At 33.4% G+C, this 20,247-nt stretch overlaps 1 pseudogene across 1 annotated transcript; it reads left to right on the plus strand.

Moving 5' to 3' along the window:
• Positions 1-395: 395 nt before the first annotated feature.
• Positions 396-18,343, plus strand: LOC149419954 (protein takeout-like; annotated as a pseudogene). Its single transcript, XR_016302809.1, has 6 exons — positions 396-512; positions 9,017-9,251; positions 15,671-15,801; positions 16,021-16,182; positions 17,936-18,119; positions 18,283-18,343. The product of XR_016302809.1 is annotated as a protein takeout-like (transcript).
• The last annotated feature ends 1,904 nt before the right edge of the window (positions 18,344-20,247 follow it).

A 20,247-nucleotide genomic window follows, 5' to 3' on the forward strand; every position in this document is an offset into this window, starting at 1 on the left:
ATACAGGACTTATAAGGATTAATGCAGGCCGTGTCTTTATACAAACACCCTTTCATTATGTTTAGATTTATAAATATACACTTACGATAATTTTTGTTTCAACTATTTGTTATTGTGCTCTGTGTTCGTATTGTGGGAATTTTTTAACCCCATTTAACCCCACAATTAAAATATTGTCACGTGTGCAATACGAACATTAAAATATGAATTTAAAATAATAATTATAATTTTTTTCTTGAGCTAGCCATGTTTTAACCTTATTATGTAAGTGTTTAACTACATACATTTATGACAATTATTTTAATTCATGGTAATTAGTAAGGAAATTATAGCCACTGCCAAAAGGTATATAAAGATGATCAATGAAATAATTAATTTACTTGGCTTCCGTTGTGCGATTTAGAAGTAGATTGTTCTAGTGTTCAGTTCTCTTACCATGTTGTTCAACATTTTAATAAGATGTTTTATGATATTGGTTGTCAGTTTAACTGTTGCCGAGTCAACCTTTATGCGTAAGTCTTTGTTTTGTGATAGTATAATGTTTTATGTATGTATTTCCTTCTTTAAACCCATACTTGTGGAGCGAAAAAGGGATATTACTTATTTTTGTGGCATTCATATTATTTATTTATTTGTAAGAAACAAACAACTTTTATAATGGAAAGATAAAATATTCATACGAAGTTAATTAAATTTAAAACAAAAATGTTGCTCATGCCAAAGTTGCTTAGCAATAGGAGCTTTATCGTGTAGTGCTGTTCCCAGCGACCGCTCGTAATTTTATTTGCGGTAAGATGGCTTCCTGTGAACAATAAAGACGAAACGGGACAAATAAAGCAAATTGTTAGAAGAGAAGTTAGGCGTTTTGGAGTACATATGTGAAAAAGATACTTTTCAACGCATTTTGCACTTCGCTGTACACTTCAGAACTGTGGGTGGATTACACTGCATCCTAATGGCATAAGCTAAAAGTCGCTTATAATAATGCTTATCGCCAACTATTCCGCCTACCGAGATACTGCAGCGCCACGGAAATGTTCCTGGAGGGACGAGTACACTCTTTCAGAGCGCTTCTCCGCCATCGCATGGGAAGCTTATGGCGCAGACTACGCCAATTAAGTAACAAAATCATCACTGCCGTGGTTGCCTGGATGAAGTCCCCTCTGATGGCCCTCTGGAGACGGGAGATGTGCAAATATCCTCCATAAACGGCTGCTTAAACTTATTTTTGTGTTTGTATTTAAATTTTTTTCATTTAAATTCTGTTTTTTTGTGCCTATCGGAATCACCCGTGTATTATTTTTTTTCTTACGCTAATCATGTATATTATTTCAAATATGGAATAAATTGCATTGTACTACCCCTGCATACATTCTGGAATAAATTCTTATTATTATTATTATTTAAAGGAATTGATTAGAGTTCTCAAATTGTATCTGAATGACAGTAACTGACTTCAAATTCAAATACGTAATGTTAAAAAACTGACACGTTGAGATTAGAAAGGATTGCACCGATAATTAAAAAGAAGGATGCTCATTTTCAGAATGGTTTTTTTCAACTGAAAAATAAATGATCTCTTCGTTTTTTGGTATCATAAAAATTTCTTTCGGCTTAGATTAGTTTATGTAGTGCTTATTTGAGTACTATCTAGTGTTTTTAATATTGTTTTCGGGAGTTCATAATAATCTTATTCCCTTATCCTAATCAGATTTTAGTTAATTTAGTATAAGTGGGGGCGGATATTTGCAGTGTACAGGGAATTCAGAGTCTGTATATTACGGAAAGGTTTTGATACATGAATTACATACATATCAAAGATTTTTTTTGCTTTTTTATTGTTTCATTAGTATATTGGATAAAGTTTAATTTAACATTTGGCATTACCTCCAAATCTCTGATTGATTTTACTTCACTGATGTGTATACCATTTAAGACAACGCTTTTCGAAAATATTCTCTTAAGAATTGAGTTTTTATAAGGACAATTCAATTTTATATTTCATATTCCGTATGTACAGAGGTAAACAAACAATTCATCTTTATTTTAAAACATGACTTGCAAAAAGTTTTTTTTCCTAAAATAATTGAGTGAGCGCCATCTATGAACGACCAGATTATGCATTATATTATATTTTCCCTTGTGGGTAAAAGTAACGTACGTTATAATCTACGTGTTCATAGATGGCGTAAATTTAATTATTTTACTAAAATACACTATTTACAAGTAAACACGAATTATTTGTTTTCGCAAATCTTTCAAGAGAGGCATATAAATACAATATTATACGGATGATTCAATCCAATATTGTATTTGTATGCCTTTCTTAAAACTGTTTATTCATATTCATATTCATATTGCGTTACGCTTGCAAACAAATAATATTTGGTCTTAATATTGTCAAGTAATGCCTTGCGAAAGGCGTATTTCAACAAACATAAATGTATTAACGCCACGTAGAATATGACGAGCGTCGCGTTTTACCTTGGTATCCTCGAAGGGAAATTTATTTTATTACGTGTAATGTAATGTAATGTAATGATAGTTTATTGCACTTTGCAATATTTATAACTAGTTTTTTCAATACAGTATCTTACCTTACTTAATTACAACGATAAAATAATCCTTTTTGGCTTAAATAAGGAAAACAATTAGAAGAAGAAAAAAATACAATAAACGAAGATATTCAATAATATAAATACAAGCACAAATCCAAATTAGGAACTTTCAAAATAAATTGATTAAAGGGATAATATGGATAATGTATAAAGGATATATTTTTTACATCTACATTTGTTTAAGGCGAAGCTTAATGCCAAATCACTATTTTGATTCATCTTTATAACGAATTGGTGTACATTATGAATACCAAAAAATTGGTTTTAGATAAATTGAAGATTTTCTTATCGTTTCGCTTAAGTAGAATATAAATGTAAAATAAATTACTCAATAAAAAATATAAATGTAAACTACTAAACAAAATATTTTTTTATTAGAATTGTATGAACGTGTAAAGAAAACAACTTTAAAAAAATACAGTATTATAGCTAAGATTATCTGTGACAGTTCCACTTGATTACATTTTTTGCTTTCTTGTAAAATTATTTACAAAATAAATAAAAACCAGTTTTGTGCTTTCGAATCGAACGTTTCTAGACTCCGTTTGTCATGCGATTTTAATGCCTATATCCTACAATATAAGGTAAACCAAGAATATGCATATTTTTGGCTTGTAGTTTCCTCTTAAAAAATGGTACAAAGACTAGTAATATATATCTATATATAAAAATATTTATAGAGATACGTCATTACAGGCTTAAGTACATTTAAAAAGCAGTTCTATTAAATATAATGTATGAAAACGACGAGAAGAGAAAAACAACCAATTATAAACAATTGTGAAACATCTGCAGTTAAACTACAATGATTATTACGTCGACCATTATTTTATTGCACTTGTCGGCAGTAATGTTATTTGTGTGTATCTTTATTAGGTTCGTCTGTACATATAAGAATATATTTTTTTCATTTTTTAGATTTTTATTTTTCATGAAGTTGTGAATCATTTAAATTTAATGAATTTAAAGTAAATGTTCTTTATACAAATAGAACGGCGGCATATGCGCCTCACAATTTTTACCTCATATGGGTGTTTAAAATGTTACCTGGTTATTATATACTTATGGGCCTTGTATTTTCTCGGCAGGGAAGGAATTGTAATTGGAACCCTTCTAAAATTGTATATGTTTGCATCATCATCAGCACCAGCAGCCAATCGCAGCCATATGTTACATACATGTCTGTTTGTGTATTTGCCTCTTCTTAGAAATTCCTCCGCATTCGCCTGTTGTAGTGAGGGAAACCATAGAAAACCTTAATCGGGAGGAAGCGGCCATTTGTCAACATACCGTATGGAAATGTAATTATCAAGACCAAGAACGACTTAACAATGCTTCAACGGCAAGAAGTACAAAACTTGTGGAAGGAGCTGGAGGATCGAAAAAGCAAGGGAGAAAATAATTTAACCATCAAATATATCAACAATAGACCCAAAATTATAACAAATATACCAAAAAACTTATAACCGCGCCACGTTACATCTTCTACCAGAACGTCAGGGGACTTCGGACTAAACTCAGTGACTTTAGAACTAATGCACCCACCATCACACAGGACATCATTATACTCTCTGAGACCTGGCTGGAACCATCGATATACTCAGCGGAGCTCGGTCTACCTAACCACAGTATCTACCGAGTTGACCGAAATCGAAACACCAGCTCCAAATCAAGAGGAGGAGGCGTCCTGATAGCAGTAAATAAAAAAATTTCATCGAAATTATTAAAAAACAAAAACAATGATGTTGAGCAAATTTTTGTAATGTTAAACGATAAATCCAAAAAAACTATCATCGGATGTGTATATATTCCACCAAATTCTAATATAATAATGTATAAAAATCATTGTGAAGATGTCGAGCTACTCAAATCTAACCACCCTAATCACAATATTATTATTTGCGGTGACTATAACCTACCTAATTGTAAATTTAATGATTTGGATTACTTACCATTAACGGCGTGCGAGAGAGAAATCTTAGACATGTCGAACTATTTAGGTCTATTTCAATGTAACAATGTGCCGAATTGTAGTAATCGGACACTTGATTTAATTTTCTCTACTGATGAGGATATAAAAGTCTATGAGTCAGCAGAATCCTTTGACCCAATTGATAATCACCACCCTCCACTAACAATACTATTACCTATTACAATAGAGTGTGACCCCCTAATTAAAAATTGTAGTCGTAATTTCATTAATGCTAATTATCAGGACATTAATCATGCACTTAACAAAGTAAATTGGTCTGTTCTCAAGGAAGGTGATCTCAACTATAGCGTAGAACTATTTTACTCTCAACTGAATAGTATCATTTCCGACACAATTCCTCTAATTCATCATAAAGTACGAAAGTATCCGATATGGTTCAGCAAAGAATTAATTCAGTTAATTGTTATTAAAAAAAGAAACACATAAAAAATATAAAGAACACAGAACAATTCCCAACTATATGGCATTCAACAATATTAGAAGAGATTGCAAAAAAATGACAAAAAGATGTTATAAAAATTACATTAATTCTGTTGAGAACACGATACTTCATGATGTAAAATACTTTTGGAAATACACAAAATCAATGAAAAACAATGATGCTGGTATTTCTGGTAATATACGTTACAGACAAAATAGCTCCAGTAAAATTTATGAAATTGTTAACATGTTTGCTGATTACTTTAAGGACGTGTATGAACCTGATATTCCAGATGACTTAATTCCTTACTTCAATACGGATTTAAATTTACACTTATCGCAAATACACATTGATATTGAAGACATTATAGTCTGTATTAAATCACTTGAACCTAAAACAAGCTCGGGACCTGATAAGATTCCTTCCATCTTACTTAAGAATTGTGTCCAAAGTTTATCTGTTCCGCTTAATATACTGTTTAATAAGTCACTCTCCACAGGACACTTTCCAAAAATATGGAAACTTAGCTACTTAACTCCTGTATTTAAAAGTGGTGATAAATCCTTTGTTGAAAATTATCGGCCTATCTGTATTCAATCGTCTATACCTAAACTTTTTGAGAAATTGATTCTTAAGAAAATCAGCTTCTTTGTAAACTCTTGTATCGCAACTTGTCAACACGGCTTTATCTCCGGCAGATCAACTTTGACTAACCTAACATTATATGAAAATTTTATTTCTAATGCACTTGCCAACAAACAACAAGTTGATTCTATATATACCGACTTCAGTAAGGCGTTTGATAAGGTCTGTCATAAAATCCTCATTAATAAACTTTTGAAACTCGGATTTAATGGAAACCTTTTATCTTGGTTTAAGAGTTACTTACTTAGGCGTCAGTTAACTGTCTGTATTAATGATCACTTATCCTACATGTTCGAAGCTACCAGTGGCGTACCCCAGGGTTCGCATCTTGGTCCTATACTTTTTAATTTATTCATTAACGACGTAACAAACATATTCACCCGTGTTCTCATTCTAATGTTCGCTGATGATATGAAGATATATAGAATTATTGACAATATAGAGGACTGTCTAACACTTCAATCTAATATTAATAGCTTTAACGATTGGTGTCTTAAAAACAAATTAACAATTAATGTAAAAAAATGTCAACTTATGAGATTCCACAGAAAAAAAACCCATTGTTGTTCACCTACTTTCTCAATAATCACACCTTATTATCTGTTGATGAAATAAGAGACCTTGGTATAACCTTTGACACTAAATTAACATTCATTAAACATATTAATAATATAACCAGTAAAGCAATGCAAATGTTAGGATTTGTCTTACGGATTTCAAAGGATTTTAAAAATTTAAAAACTGTCAAATTACTTTACACTTCACTTGTTAGAAGCCAACTAGAATTTAACACCACCATTTGGAGTCCTTACTACAGTGTACATGAGAATTCCCTTGAGCGCGTCCAACATAAATTTTTACGTTATATTAATTTTAAATTGGGAATACTCATCGAAAACATTAATTACCCCTCTCTGTTACATTTATTGGGACTCGATACATTAAAAGAAAGAAGAATTTGTTTTGACCTATTTTATTTATTTAAAATCGTTACCAACCTGTTGAACTCCCCTGAACTTCTTTTGCTAATATGTTTCCGTGTACCTAGTCGATCAGTTCGTTTCAAATTACCCTATCACTGCAACAATACAGGATCTAACGCTGAACTCAATTCCATAATGAATCGCCTACATGTACTTGGTAATAAATATGTTTTGGATGAATCTATAAACATTGCTAGTTTATCCTCATACAAACACCACTTAATTAAAACTGTATGTCAGCGCTTCTCTGATTGAATAGAACCAAATATAGTTTTAAAGTATTAGTTTATCCGGGATTTATTGTAAATTAATTGTTTATATATTTATATATACACATTGTTGCATTGTATTTATAATAACCATTTGTATTGTTCTCTTTTATGTATTTTGTATTTATATTTTTTTATCTATGTATATTCTGTATTTATAATAAGTAAAAAAAAATGTTATTCTTTTGTAAAAGCCGCTATAATCGGCGTTAATAAATAATAAATAAATAAATAATAAATAAAAAAATAAATAAAACGGATATAAAATATTATATAAACATTATATATAATGGTATAGAAGTCGGGAGATTAGGAAATACCTACTTCTCGTTGCTTATGCGTCCACGTCTAAATCGGGTACGTGCCAGATATGGTCTATCAGGATGTGTTCAGGTAGTCTATGTAATAATTTTGAAAGTTAGGTCGCCAGGCGAATTGTATGGTCCGATTTCTTGGATGAGTTGATTTTTACTACGTCCGAGTGATTTGCAAAAACGTTTGGTTTATTTGTACTCATATAACGTCGGTATTTATTCTCGGTAGTCTAGTTTTTCCAGGTTCATTTGTTTCTAAGTCTCGTGTTGTATGTAATTTTTATGCAATATTTTTAAATGATTTCTTTGTCTGTGGTTTCATATGACCAGAGTCTGCTACTCCATACAGGACTAAAATAAGACAGTACCGGGCGGATAATCGAGTAGTTGACAAGAAGTTTGGTTCTGGGATGTAGCGAACTTCTTCTGTTGAAAATGGGCTTCATTGCCTGTCGCGTTCTGGTTTGCGTCTTGGATATGTGAGATTACAAATTGAATCTCAAGTCCATAGTCAGGCCCAGGTATACCTACAACTTAATATTTCCATTCTATGGCATGTCCTCCCATTTCGATGCTGAAGTCAGGTATTCTATATTTTCCTTTCCTCGTGTACATGATGGCTTCAACTGCGTAGATTGATAGCTTGCATCTCTCGTCTCGGGGGATGCCATATGTGAATATGTTGAAGATAATGGGTCCCAATAGACTTCCTTGTGGCACGCCTTTTGGAATCTCTAAAAAATAATAACTGATTAGCACGATTCCCGCCCGAAACGATTTAAGTGGAAGCTACAAGCCAAAAATGTGTACATTCTTGGTATACCTTATATTGTGGGTAATAGGCATTAAATTCGCTTGACAAACGGAGTCTAGAAACGTTCGATTTGAAACAAAAAACTGGTTTTTATTTAATTTGTAAATAATTTTATAAGAAAGCAAAAAAGTACACAAGTGAAACTGTCTCAAATAATCTTAGCTATAACACTGTACTTTTAAGTTGTTTGCTTTATGCGTTCATACATATCTTTTGACATAAATTTTTTTTGTAGTTTACATTTATATTTTTTATTGAGTTATTTATTTTTTTATTTGTATTCTACTCAAGCGAAACGATAGGAGAACCTTTAATTTATCTAAAGCATATTCATAATGTACACCAATTCGTTATAAAGATTAAGGCGATGCCATACGTCGTGTAATATTTTGAATCGAGCCGCCATCAATAACACTCCTTACGTAGATGACGATAAGGCTTAAATTCCCGCTTAACACACCATCCAGCTGTTTTGATTTAGGCAAGAAAAAAACATGGCCAAAAATTGCCTTTTATTTTATTTTGTGGATGTTCAGGCATAAATATTTAAATTTGTTCTGATCATTTTATAAATAACTTAATTTGCCACATTATACAATAAAACCATAACCGAAAATGGGTTCTTAAGTAGAAAATTTTGAACTAAAGCATCTGAAACATTTGTAGGCGACCAAATTTTCAAACCAAAAACACATGATTTTACATTACTACGTAGTGCATTGCCGTGATCAAAATTGTGATTTGGCATAAAGCTTCGCCTTAATAGTTTGTTGCAAAGTGATTTAAATGTTTGTCCCCGAGTTACATGAAGTCATGTGGACTACATATACAAGGAGTGCGGTTTCGAGAAAGAAATTCACTGAATTTACCCAAATGCTCGTAATATTTTCCTGTAAAAATGTTTGTTACTAATTAATCATTTTCATTGTTCAATTTTATATTTTTTTCTTTCATTTCAGCTCCTTACTTCAAAATTTGTAAGCGTAACGACCCAAAGCTAGGCGAATGCATTGTGGAGTACGCGAATATGATTCTGCCGAAGCTCGCCTATACAGGCATCCCCGAGTACGGGATGGGGCCTTTAGACCCTCTGTACCTGGGTAAGATCGACATCATCAAAGGGTCTTCCCTCGGCATCGTCCTGAAGGATACGCGCGCTTATGGGTTCGGAACTGCCAAACTTATAGCCATCAAGTGAGTGATTATCTGATATAGTGATCGAGGAGTGAGGTCCGGGAAATACATTTTATAGACTGAGCGCAACGATATACTGTTTTTACATTTGTTTGTACGTTCCGTTTCAATTTCAAGATGGTTGCCGTTTTAATGGGTCAGTAAAGATTATTTTTTCGAATGTGAAATCTTCGTGTTTATTTGGACTTTCTAATTAGCATTTCTTCAATATTATTTCAAATACTTTTAAAAAGTTTTAAAAATAATTGTCTTTGAGATAGTGACGTTTCTTCGGACAAATTGCATAATTCTTTGGAATGAAAAAAAAAAGTTTCATAAAATATATAATTTCAAAAACTTTTGGATGTGAGGTTTGTGTGTTTTCAGTCTCAATTCACATAAAATAATGTAGCAAATGTACGTTCCAGAGTGGTAGAATAGAGACTATCAGTACTATTAGGCTCTGGTAAAAGAACACCATTCAGAAACATTTTCCTCAATATTCAGAAAGCGTGCAAAAAAAAATTGTGCACTTGGTAGAACGCATGTTAATTGAGACTTGTCACATTGACCATTATTTTTCTTGAAAATGCTGTCAAAAAGTCGAAGAATTTGTGTGTATTTCCGCTTCTCAATAAAATCCAAATAAATGAAATATTTCTGAACGCATCTGAAAACTGAAAGGTGATAAAATACGCTTTTAAATGTTATTATAAGAAATAAACATATCATTTTTGAAATATTAAAATTTTGAAATCAAACATAAAAAGTTTTAAAGTCGGCTCACTTTAAGTTATTTTGTCTTAACACTGTGATGAACTTGCCCTGGGATAATTTTTTTCCGTTTATTGTAGGAATTAATTAATTCTGGTTTCTCCAATCAAAACGTGATCAGTGGTGACATATAGTTAAAAATGCTGAGAACTAGAGGGAACCGGGGCGTGTCGTTTTTTTTATCTACGCCAAAAGTTAAGATGCGACCAATCAAAGAAGCCTAATTAAAGTTCGAAATAAACAGGCTACACCTACCTTATTGATTTATTATGGTGAGAAAGAATTTTTCAGTTGTTCTCACGAAATAGGGATTTACCAGATGTTGGATAGCTGTTTTAAAAACAAGTGCTTAGATTTATTATGGTAGAGAAAAAAACTTGGAACATGCCCTGCGTTTAGCAGAAACCTCCGGGATGGTGTTTTAAATTCTCAGATTTAGTTCAGTGCAGTAGTAGCGAATTTGGCAGGTTGGGGCGGGTAGAAAAAAAAACCCTAACAAGATCAATAAGAAACAATTCAACTCCGTTAAGCAATGCTACTAAGTGACTTTCTAAGTAGGAAATACGCCGTTAAATATAGTTACGTAATTTTTCTAAGGATTTAGACGAATTATAATTGTGACTGGCGAGGTAAATCACATTTTAACAGGACGAGTTTGGGAGTTGCTTAGTTAAATTCAAATCCTGCAAGAAGATTTAAAAATAAAACTTATAAATAAAAGATATTTTATTCATCCTAGACCGTGTTGATAATTTGAAAAAAGGGCTAGGAAGCTGGTGGGCCGACACGCCACTGGAATGAGAAGGGTCTAGTTTCATTCCTTTGAACAAAGGATTGGACAGTTTACTTGAGAAGTAACAAGTTATTGGTTTTGAAACGATTTAAATTAATGTGACGGGTTCTAGAGCTCATAATTGATGTGGTCTTTTAGTGCGTTTCTGTCTTTGAAAACACAAAGTTTTCAGAATTCGGAAGACATAAATTAGATATCGCATATGGCGAAAGGCGGAGTTGATTTGGGGGAGGAGACAAGGGGGTGGGGGGGGAGTCTAGCTTGAGGAGCGCAAGGAGACGATCAAGGAGTCTAGATTGGGGAGAGCTAAGAGACGGTCGTGATAGTCAGGGTTTGGAAGCGCGGGTAGACGGGCGATATAGTCAGTTTTGTAAGCGTTGGGAGACGGTCAAACAGAGTCAAGATAGTCAGGTTTTGAAAGCGTTGGAAGACAGTCGAGTCAGTAAGAGCTAGGAAACGCGTCAACAAGAATTCATCGTCGGAACACGAACACGGCTAAAGTCATTTAGTGTAGAAGGTGTTGTTTTCTAACAGCATGGGTATTTTACTGCATGTGAACGTGGTTGTTTCTTATAATTATTTGGATTGCACTTAGATGAATTTGTAAGTCTTATTATAATCTAATTATTAACCCTTATTTCCCTTATGTAAACCAAATAATTCAATTGTATTTTAAAGTAAGGGTATTTAACTTGAAGACTACAGGTAATTATGTTAAAATCTTCAACAGAAGAATTTTAAGTCCGGACCCTTTTACAAAAAGGGGTCACAAATCACATATTGTGAAGAAGCCGACCGGGTCTTAGCCATTACAAAAAGGACGAAGAGCGGTTACTCTAAAAACGCTTTAGATTATTCAACAATAGGCATAATTTATGAGTTAGACTATTTTTTGCAATTTTATCATGATTTAAAATAATTCTCCAGTAGTTATATTTAGCGTCAAAAATTTATAAAATATAAACCACTGTACTTATACGATGTTTTTATAATCCGGCGAACGGTTATTAGTCGAAACAATCAGATACCTATAGGCGGAATAGTAACGGATAGAACGGTTAATTATATGCTTCAATACCTGTTATTTAACAATAAGTTATCGTATTCTCCTTGGACATCCAATATATTTGGTATTATCAAAGTTATTCGCGGAATTAACATTGGAGAGAACACATCTGTATAGCTTCCCTATTCTATCAAGTGAGATTTTCATTCACATAAGTTTGGTTTGGGACGAAGTGTACGAATTTTCCGTAGGCTGTCCTATCTTATCAAAGCGACAAAAGCGAAGAAATCGAAATTGGTAATTGACTTGCCTAATAGGGAATTTTTTTGTGTTAGCAAAATCGGAACCCTGAATACCGAGGTAGCGCCTATTCCAGTAGAGCAGCGCCGGCCTTTCCCGTGCTCTTGGTGTGGTTGAGTTATTCCCGTAAAAGCATCGGTTTCGTTGAAGGTGTTGGAGGACCAGCCTAAGATGGTTACCCTGGATAGACCCCTGTTTCGAGTATTTTCAGCTGGTGAGAGGACGCTTTCACGGAGTTCCAATCGAAGGGAACAAAGATTGCCAATGGGCTTTTCTACTTGAGTTAGCTTGGTAGACGAAGGAACAAAGCGGATAATGGCTATGCTATTCTTTTCTGACGTATGGGGAGGATTTTCTCGCTGACAAAACGAAGGGATCGTGACGAATATGAAGTTGTTTCGGCGATTTCTGACGTCCTTCCTGTCAAATTCAATAAATACTTACCCCACTATAGGAGGAGAAGTCATCCAGAATTAGGTTGGGAATTGACTCTGACTGAAACCGTTTGAGGTGACGGAGATCGGATGGTTTCAGATTCATGACCTGATGATTCTAGTATCCCTGATCCTTAGCGCCGAAAGTCGAGGATATCATTTTCTACCATTCTTTGATATTTGAAGCGAACGGAAGGTAACAAACGATAGAGCGAGTGACCATGACTTTAAAGTGGGGTAAGATCTCCCGTCCCGGAAACATTCGTTATGTCGGATGGATGCCCTCATTCAAATTAAATATTGATATGACTATTTTGAGTGTGGACGAAAGACTTGAAGTATGTTCTGTATCGCACATATGATAAACATGTGTCATTACCTCTACTGGAACGAGAAGCTGTATAGACTGGAGCCAGGAGCTATTTGGAGTATCGTGACTGCAGAGGCGAAGGCGAACAAACTGGAGCTGGATCTAACTTATTTTTGCAAGCGCAAACCAGAGGGGTGTTCACGGGACTCCCGAACTCCTGACGTTGCTGATGCAAACCACTTTAGTATATGTTTATGTTTGAGGTTAGTAGAGTGGACTCCTAACTTTCGGCATGCTGGCGGAGCTTAACTCATCATCGATTTGGGGGAGGTTGACGCGACCTAAACCTCGCGCTACCCACGTGACCCAAATGATTCCTGACATCAGGTTATCATGCCACCGGACCGGAGCAGCTCCTTGTACCTAACGGTATAAGATGAATCGTCATCAATCATCATCATCATCAACATCATCATTTACCAACAAGGACCCACATATCAGAATTCAAAGGAATCCTACCTTCATCACCCTCCGGCAGGAGGCAAAACATGTCATTATTTCATCTGTCGCTGAGCGATATTCAATTAATTTCTGGAGGTGTTGGGATTGGACCATCAATTTGGCTGCTCTCGAGCTGGTCACGTTGATGGATGGAATTTGGACGGAGACCAATCGAAAGCAACACATGTTTTGTCTCTAGCTATTCCCAAAAATACCTACTCATAGAAATAACTCACAAAACTAACAATCCATAGTCAAATCATTAACCTAGAATCTTGTGCATCTTGAATTGAATTTGTCTATAGAGAATTTCATGTAATTGCATTTAATTATTCCATTGTATTAGCACATTATCGACTGCAGCAACCGGAAACGTTTGGGCGAGCAAACAAGGTAGGAAAAGGTAGTTAAAATCAGGATAGTCGGTCATTGTCTTATTTTAAAACCATACAGAATTTAACACGCCTCATCAAAAAGAACCAAAGTTACCACAACCAATTAAGAGGATCCTTCAATGAATTAATCACTGTCGAAACAAAAAATTGACACAACGAAGGGTTGAAGGGTTGATGTACCGCGAGAAGTTGCAAATCAGACGGGAGAAATCATTAATTTTCACGAAGTGAAAAGGTAGAGTCATCGATTCGTTTTGCGCGGGAGTGGGGTATTTACTCAAATCATACACGAGTGAAGGAAAACTTTAAAAACATTACAACACTGAACCAAAATTACAGATTACGAAAAAAAACATAAAAATATTTTAATAGACCAATGCATCATAAACATTTTTGTTACCTAACTTTTTTGTCGTTTCATATAAAAATAATGAATAAAAAAGTTTCATAAATTTTCACTTACCGTGTATTCAATTAGCCTTAATTTTGGGTACAATCAATTTACATTTATCAAATATTTTTATTTTATTTTTTAATTTATCACTTAATGAGTTGACCGAGGAAACAGGTTACACTTGTATCGTTCCCCACAAAGGAATGTAACCCTTTGTTTTATAAAAAGGTTTTCAATTAGTATTTTCTCTCTCTGGGTTAACTGATTTCCGAAGCCGACGGTTTACGAAGCATCTCTTGAGTCAGACGTACCAGAGGTTGCCGAAGTTAGGTAAATTATCCTTCTAGAGAAAAACATGACCTTTTATCGGCCATAACAGCTGTGACATCGTTTCCAAGGATCAAATCTCTAAGCCAGCGGGGTGAAAACTAACCAATAGCATCCCTCGCCCTAATTAGTAAGAGACGAAGCAATGCGGGAATGAGAAAGTCTTTAAGAACTAAAACTAACCAATACCTTCCCTCGCCCTAATTAGTAAGAGACGTAGCAATGCGGGAAAGAGAAAGTATTCAAGAAATAAAACTAACCAATAGCATCCCTCGCCCTTATTAGTAAGAGACGTAGCAATGCGGGAATGAGAAAGTATTCAAGAACTAAAACTAACCAATAGCATCCCTGGCCCTAATTTGTAAGAGACGTAGCAATGCGGGAATGAGAAAGTATTCAAGAACTAAAACTAACCAATACTTTCCCTCGCCCTAATTAGTAAGAAACGTAGCAATGCGGGAATGAGAAAGTATTCAAGAACTAAAACTAACCAATAGCATCCCTGGCCCTAATTAATAAGAGACGTAGCAATACGGGAATGAGAAAGTATTCAAGAACTAAAACTAACCAATAGCATCCCTGGCCCTAATTTGTAAGAGACGTAGCAATGCGGGAATGAGAAAGTATTCAAGAACTAAAACTAACCAATACTTTCCCTCGCCCTAATTAGTAAGAAACGTAGCAATGCGGGAATGAGAAAGTATTCAAGAACTAAAACTAACCAATAGCATCCCTGGCCCTAATTAATAAGAGACGTAGCAATGCGGGAATGAGAAAGTATTCAAGAACTAAAACTAACCAATAGAATCCCTGGCCCCAATTAGTAAGAGACGTAGCAATGCGGGCATGAGAAAGTATTCAAGAACTAAAACTAACCAATAGCATCCATCGCCCTAATTAGTAAGAGACGTAGCAATGCGGAAATGAGAAAGTATTCAAGAACTAAAACTAACCAATAGGATCCACCGCCCTAATTAGTAAGAGACGTAGCAATGCGGGAATGAGAAAGTATTCAAGAACTAAAACTAACCATTAGCATCCCTCGCCCTAATTACTAAGAGACGTAGCAATGCGGGAATGAGAAAGTATTCAAGAACTAATCATTGTACGCTCGGTATTTGCATTATAACTAGGTATTTTGTTATAGGTTGATATCATTAATTGCTTATATTTTTAAGAACCAAAATTATTTTTTTATGTTTTTAGGGTCGATTCAAACAAACAGCACATTTCACAAGAATTCGATGTTTTAATGACCATTAAAGGAAAATATAATATGGATGGGCAATTACTCGTTGTGCCAATGAAGGGCCATGGAAATTTCACTGTTAAGTTGCGTGAGTTATCGCCAATGTTTATTTTAATTTGTTCAATGAATAATTTATATATTTATAGTTTATATTATATATATTAGGGATTGTCTCTGTTCTGAGGTCGACGAATAACAATATAATTTTAATTACCTCATTAATCTCTTCCTGTCGACTTGATCCAGTTTTTTTTTTCAGAATAATATTCATTGCCGGTCATAATATAGACGTATTATTTAATTTCAGAAAAGACACATTGTATTTATCAGTATGATTATGAATTGCGGAAAAACGAAAAGGATGGACTTCTGTATCCTCACATTCCCGAAGACGCAGATGACTTGAAGTGCAAATTTGGAAAAATGACATTCAACATGGAAAATTTATTCGGTGGAAATAAAGCTCTTGGTACGTGCCAATTAATTTTTTAAATTTATTTCTTATTAATTTCTATAAGTACATACATTACAGTGTCTAGCAATTATTTACATTTGTATATAATACATAAATTGAGAACTGTTAATATGGTGTTTTTTTTTATGCTGGGTGTGAGGTAGGTTTGAGTAGGTGACACTGTGGTGGGTAATGTTATATGTTTCGTGAACACCTCACTGGGAGAACCTGTGCTGAGGTGTTTACGTGGTTATGATTAAATGGTATATGTATTTATGTGTATTGGTTAAATTTTCTTATGTAAATGTAAATTGGGATTTAATTTTTTTTAATGGTTATTGTACATTGTTATTTAAAGATAAGGAAAAAATATTTATTTATATGCACATATAAACATACAATAATTATTTCAATTACACACGGTATTCGGAAACTAGTGGATCTACATCACACACATAAAAAAGCTTCTAATTATTTATGTTTTTTTTAGTTATTTATGATTTTGAAGCATTTATTTTTTTTTACATTAAAGGGTTTAAGTAACCGAGTATATGCTTTAATTTGTATTTATCATATAAACAGATGATTGTAACCTTAAAAATTCCAACTTTGGATTTGATTTATTTGAAAACGAAAGCTTAGATAAAAAAAAATTATACCACAAATTCGAAACCAAATCGTATGTAAATATTGAATCCCAGATGTGACCGTTTCCTTTTCTGATTTTTCTGTTTCAGATTTGCGTTTAAAAATCACTAATATTGTCCTCAATATTTAAATATTATAATTTGAGGTTTTACTCAATAAGTTATTCCGAAAAATAATAATAACAAATCGTATGTGTTGTAGATTCCTTACTTGGAGAATGCCATGTATTATACCTGTCAATATTATCATTTAATATTTTGTTAATATTTCACCAATAAATGAAGATATAATACGTCTCAACGCCATCTAGTAGGAGACTTAGCGCAATTGGTAGAGCATCTGACCGGCAATTAGAAGGCTGTGTTCAATTCCCGTAGGCGGCATGTATTTCCTTTGTGCTTTGCATAAACAACACTGTCTCTTATACATTTGTTAATCATTAATATTAAAATCATTATTAATAATAATTTTATGGAAATATTTGTATTCTACGTTTTACCCATGTTATATCATTTACTTTTTAGATGATTATTTTCGTTATTAACATGTACTTATGTAAATTTAATAAAAAATGAAAAATTTAATTAATTAAATTAAATTAGTTATAAATAATTTCTTCTTTAATGTTCTAAAAGTGTAGATCTTTAGCTTCTAAAATAACGATAACGAAAATTGTTATTTTGGTCAACGGTGATTTGGTGAACGCAATGGTGCACCAAATGTGCTCCCAATAGTTATAAGTGTGATTATGTCCGTGCAACAAGTTGTATGTACGAGTATGTGCGGCCAGTTATTATTATTGTATCTCCCTGAATCTGGGATTGCTCTTCAATAAAATTCTGTAGAAAAATACCCAAAACGCTTTTACACGAAATACGAGTACTTTGTAAAGAAAGCTGGTTAGACCAGCAGGAAGCTAATGTTTGTATTCTATGACAGCAGAAAGTAAAAATCTCTATATATATACCATACACACAGAAAGTATATATATATATGTGGTCAAGTGAGTTCTATGTAACATCGATAGTTCTGAAACAATGCTACTAGTGTTTACCTAAATTATGTGTATACCTGCCGGTAATTTATTTTGTGCAGTCAATATTTAATTTGCTTATTTCAGGAGACACAATGAACAGTTTCATGACGGAGAATTCGGATGTCCTGGAAAAGGAATTAAACCCTCCAGTTGTCCAGGCAATCAAAAAGAAAATGAAGAAAGAGGTGAACGCCATCTACCACTCAATACCCTACGATGAATTGCTTCCTCTATAATCAAAAAAACAATATTTACATTGTAGAAATAAGTTTGTCGACAAATTTCGCAAAGTTAGTATTACAAAGATATAATTTGATAAGTAAAAATGTTTTTATTTTGGTAAAAGGCTGTCAAATCAGAATCCCAAGTTTCAACTGATTAATTAGTGTTATTTCACATCTTTTTCATTTAAAACAATATGTTAGTTCCAGAGTGGTAGACACTATCAGCCTCGCCCTGGTGAAAGACCACCATCCAGAACCGAAACGCTGATCGAAATGGATTTAGTCGTGTTTGGTGAAAAGATCTGAATATTCAGGCACTTTTCCACCTCCCACTTCCCCGTCTTCTTTCCAAACCCATTACCAAAGTTGCACAAAAATTCTTCCCCAATTGGGGATGCCACAGTCTCTCCCACAGACGGTTGAAAGCAATTGGGACTCCTGTGCGGTACTCGCGTACTTAAAAAAACCTAACTTATTTCTCAAAAATAAATAACATACATTCACACTTATTAAATTTAAAATCCCACAAAAAAGATACAAAATCATAGATTCACTTTGAAGTTAAACTGATATTAAAACCATATAAATAAAGCAAAATTCTTAAAAATAATACCATGGAACTCTTTTAGAAAAAAATAGTTGTTTCGCCTACAGAAATCTTAAAAAAAAATTAAATTAACCTGGCAAAATAAAATGTAAAATGTATTTGGCAAACATTAAATAAAATATGGTAGAAATAATTGTTAAAAATTAACGGAACCGACAACATGATAACATCGTATCTTTTTCTGACGACACTGTAATAATTATCGAAAAAAGACACGGAACGAGATTACTAATGCAGCAAATTACGACATGAATGTTCTCAAAAAATGGTTCGGTAGCAATCTGTTATCACTCAACACAGAAAAAACTATTATATTCCGATCTCTCTACAGGACGATGTGCCAAAAAAATTAATTAACATAACCATTTCTTCAAAAACCTGTATATGACAATAAATTTAATACGAACTGCGGTAAACGAAATCATAAATCTAATGTAAAATATCTTGGAATCTTAATAGATTAAATATTAAATGGAAAAACCAATTCAATCTCACTGTGGAAAGAATAAGAAAACTTATCTTCGTCTTCTATAACAAACACAACAAACACAACATATTAAACAAGAAAACTATTAAAAATTGTTATTTATTATCCCATTAATCCAGTACCTATTGCAGTTTGGCATATTTGGGTAGGGAGAGGCCTTTAAAACTACCTTAAAATTAAAATTCAAATAATAATTATTAAAATTATCCTTAGTAATCCAAACAACTTCCATACATTAGAGATATTTGAGGAATTTAATGTGCCATCTGTCACAGAATTGTATAAAAGAAACGCCTTATATCAAATTTATGAATAAAATTATCCACTTAACCAAAACTTTGAAATATTAACAATTCAAAAATTAGATTAACTGCTTGAAATTGGATAGTGATATATCATGCCCTTAATTTACATTCACTTAATCTGTACTATCTAGCATTAAAAATAATAATAACATAAATAGGCTGTTATTATTATTTTTCTAAAACTAATTCTCTAAAATTGTGTACCTATATTGAATTAAGTTTGTAGTTATTTTGAAAATTGAATTATGGTAACAATTAGACACCGATTAGACACAACTAGACGCCGATGACTTAGGTAATTATCGACCCGTTTCAAACTTACCATTCATTTCACAAATCCTGGAGAAAATAGCTGCCGCACAAATAATCAGTCACTTGAATTCGAATAAATTATTCGCAAAAAGTCAATCTGCGTACAGAAAGTTCCACTCAACTGAAACTGGACTACTTCGTATGCTATCAGACATAACTCTTGCCGTAGAGTCAGGTAAGTTATCACTTATCTCACTCCTAAACATGAGTGCAGCGTTTGACACGATTGATCATGAATTCCTCATTAGAAGATTAGAGGAAACATTTGGTTTGAATTCCGACATCAAAAATTGGCTGGTATCCTATCTACCCAATCGCTTACTTAGTTGGAAATAAATTGTCCAACTTCGCAACACTTTCTTCAGGGGTACCCCAGGGATCCATTTTGGGTCCACTTCTCTTCATTCTTTTTACAAAAAATGTCGCTAAAATAATCGAGTCATTTGATCTCTTGTCTCACT

The sequence above is a fragment of the Hesperophylax consimilis genome, chromosome 11 (genome assembly GCF_061612785.1).
Source record: "Hesperophylax consimilis isolate HC1 chromosome 11, BYU_Hcon_1.0, whole genome shotgun sequence".
Classification (NCBI taxonomy): domain Eukaryota; kingdom Metazoa; phylum Arthropoda; class Insecta; order Trichoptera; family Limnephilidae; genus Hesperophylax; species Hesperophylax consimilis.